Here is a 3,512-nt window from a genome sequence, read left to right on the forward strand (position 1 = left end):
TTAATTTCTCTTCGATAAGTTTCATTAATCTGTATGGTCGGTGGGTGGTGTAATGCGATCCCATTTTGAATGTTGGAACGCAAACCGGAAATAAAGCAATTTTGGAGGGCTGTCGAGCTGGGTGTTGGTCTGGTGGCGGTAACGAGATGGAGAAGTGCTTGAAGGTGGTCCATCAGAGAGGTTCATTGGGTTCATTTTCTGGTTTAGGAGGTATATCGGTTGTAGTATCTTTCCGGGGAGGCATAGTTGGGATATCGGGAATGAAAGCACCAAATGATTAGAACGGTTCGTATTCGAGGTGGTCAACCTCCAATAACTAAGAGTAAGAAAAATAGAAAATGCAGCTACTATAATCGTGCGTTACTCCCAATGTAGAACCCAATTATTAGGAACACATGCTAAACAGAAGAAATGAAAACTATCCAATGCTAACCTGTTTGACTTGGTAAAGCTTACATGCTTTATTCTAGAAATCGGCCAGGCTTCTTGATGATTCGTTTGGGCCGAGTGAATCTCGTATTGTGATAACTGGGCTGCTTCATGTACTGGTAGTTGTTCGGCAGTATCGGATATTGTTGTTGTAGATGTATTTATAACTAAGTTAGCTCATGGCATATAGTACATCGAATGATTAAAACAAGTACGTTAGATAATACACAAACCCATCCCCTTATCAATGAAGAAAAGAACTCAATGTGGTCCTAACAATATCATCCAAATTCATGTTTGGTGGATTCAAACCATAATCCTTCAAATACACCTCACGAATCAAGATCAGTGTGCTCGAAATGCTAATGAGGAATGTGATCATCTTGGCAGAAGCCCGGAGTTGCTTCTGGACCCAAACTCTCGGCGTGCTTTGGTAGACTTTGTTTAATTGATAAACAGTCTTCCTCAAATCCGACACCTTATTCATTTTCCCATGAGATCTCCCAATCCCGTTAAACAATTTAACAATATCCTCATCACCCAAGTCACCTTTGATGATCTTTTCTTCGCGTAGCAACCACACGTCCTTAACATTGTCAATGATACCACACATGAAATCAACATATTCAGTGAGTTCAAGACCATATCCAGTGGTAAAACTTTTCTTTGCCATTAATTGCTCATAAGCCACCAAGTTTCTCAATATCACCTCTGAATCAATATTAAGTGTAATTAGAGGGAGATAACAAGACCGCTCATTTTCGCCTACAAAGTTTATGTTTCTGATGCCTCCGTCAGTTGGTGACAAATGGAACTTCACTCCTGCAATATCACGAAGCTCTGAAACTGAAGGCACCTTGATCTCATCAGCTGTCACCATCTTCTCAATACTTTCTGAGAAAGTTTTCATGAAGGATTCAAAGATCTGAAGAAATGGCTTAGTCCCTGGGATCAGTGTCATAAGTTGGAGAAACATTTCAAGTAGTTCTAGTTTATCGTCTTTTTCAGATGGACCACTTCCAGATTTTTGAAAGTAAACTTCTGGTGAGATCGATTCTTCATTGGTCACGATGGATTGGTACATATAATCAAGTAAATGGTTTACTCTACTAAATCGATTTTCTCTTTAGAGAGGATAAATGGTGAGTGGCACTTACAGAAATACCCAAACTTAGATTCCCAGAAATCTTCTTGGGTTTCATCATAGCTACCAGATAGGACCTTTTGGATTTCCTTCAATACAATTAGAGGAATCTGGTTCTCTAACATGATAAAATCTTTTGCATCTATTGCAACCTGTTGATCAATATAAGCACCAAGTAGATCAATAAAGAAGAGACTGTCAATGGTGAATAACCATGCCAAGGTGTCATCATCAGCATCAAGGTACAAATCATAGCAAGCACAAATTATAGGGATGATCTCTTTGACTTTATCTACGACTTGGTCTTCAGAGACTTGAACTTTATTAGACTTAAGTACCCTTTTCACGGAAGTGAGTTTGTTTTGCTCCATGTTCTGATAGAGCTCTGGCTGGAAATGGTGATTAGGGCCAAGCCCTATCCGTTGAGGGACGTAAACTTCGGGCTTTTCGTCTTTTAGAATTTGAGGAATTTGAAATATGGACAGTGGAGGTGTATCGACGTTAATGGCAAGCTGTTTTTTCAAGGTTTTGCTGATGTGATCTACCCATTGCTTATCACCGGAGGTTAGGCTGGAAAATGGGTTTACCAAAGCCATCTGATACTCCCAAATGGGTCCGATGCTTCAAATGCTCTCTGTATATTTTTTGTACTTTAAATGATTCAAATGCTTTAGCTTCGTCAACGTCGAGCACGTGATAGGTACGTCTTAAAAAATTGTTCATAATTTTTAATATTTATTTGACAACCACGTGGTTAGTATTTTAAACAAGCTAATGAAACGAAATAATAACACATTTCACACCTAACCAACCAGCCAAAATATTGGTATAATAATAATACTGGTCGTTGAATGCCTGCTTGGTGACATAAAATTGTCTTTGTTACTATCTTTATTGTTCGTTATTGTGTAATACTCTCGATTTCCACCTTTATAACACAAAAAAGTTTATACCCATGTCACACTTTAATTAATGCATAATAATTAGAACAAATGACTGAAATGTCGATATGGTTTGGATAGATTTGGACGTAATAAATTTGGACGTATGGTTTGGGTAAATTTGGATTTTTGTCCCTAACTTTTCTTGTATTTGGACAATCCTTGGGAATTATTTTTGTTGCGATTTTCATCCCTAATTAACGTAAAAATATTATATTACGCTTACTATATATATTTTTAATTATATTTTAAAATTATAGCATTGGTTCCACCTCACCTACCTTTACCCTCTTATTCTATGAATAACTAAATCCAACCCTAAATAAGATATGCCGCCTATTCATCACCACCGTGGCATCATAACTATTACAACTCCGATGACTACATCACCACCTTCTCCAACTCCGACAACGTTAAAGAAACCTCCAACACATACATTTGCATAGTCCACCACATAAATTGTTTCACTTGAAACTCTGAGTACCTCAATCAGGTCGACTAAATAAAACATGGCGCGGACAAAAATCGTTAGTGTGTTCTTCTAAAAAATAATTTAACATTTTTGAAACGTGAACCGAAGAAAATAAAGGAGCACAAAATGCAAATAAGAAAATTTTTTGGAACATGTTTTGATTTATGGAACAATTCTAACATTTGAAACAATATTCGGGAACTATTTCAATTTTTGGAACCATTTTAAGGAACACTTTCCATTTTTGGAACCATTTTCAATTTTCTTTTTTATTTTAGTTCAGTTTATTATTGATTATAGGTTTTGATCTTGTACACAACCTTTTATTTTGATTATGGTGTGGTTTTGATTTTGTAAAGAGTGGTGGTAGTGATTGTTGATGGAGGATAGGTTAGTGTTGTGTGATGGCAGAAGTGGTGGTTTGACGACAGAGGTAGGTTTGGTTTGATTAGAAGTTTTGATTTTGATTATGTAGAGTTTTTGTTTTTTTTTTTTTGTTTTGTTTTTTTTTTTTGAATTTCTTTTG

General features: G+C 36.5%; 1 pseudogene; it reads right to left on the reverse strand.

The window, feature by feature from the left end:
• Positions 1 to 372: 372 nt before the first annotated feature.
• On the reverse strand, positions 373 to 2,181 carry LOC145108317 (putative UPF0481 protein At3g02645; annotated as a pseudogene).
• Between the last annotated feature and the right edge of the window lie 1,331 nt (positions 2,182 to 3,512).

The sequence above is a fragment of the Lactuca virosa genome, chromosome 1, assembly GCF_052849685.1.
Source record: "Lactuca virosa cultivar CGN04683 chromosome 1, Lactuca_virosa_CGN04683_v6, whole genome shotgun sequence".
NCBI classification, from domain to species: Eukaryota; Viridiplantae; Streptophyta; class Magnoliopsida; order Asterales; family Asteraceae; genus Lactuca; species Lactuca virosa.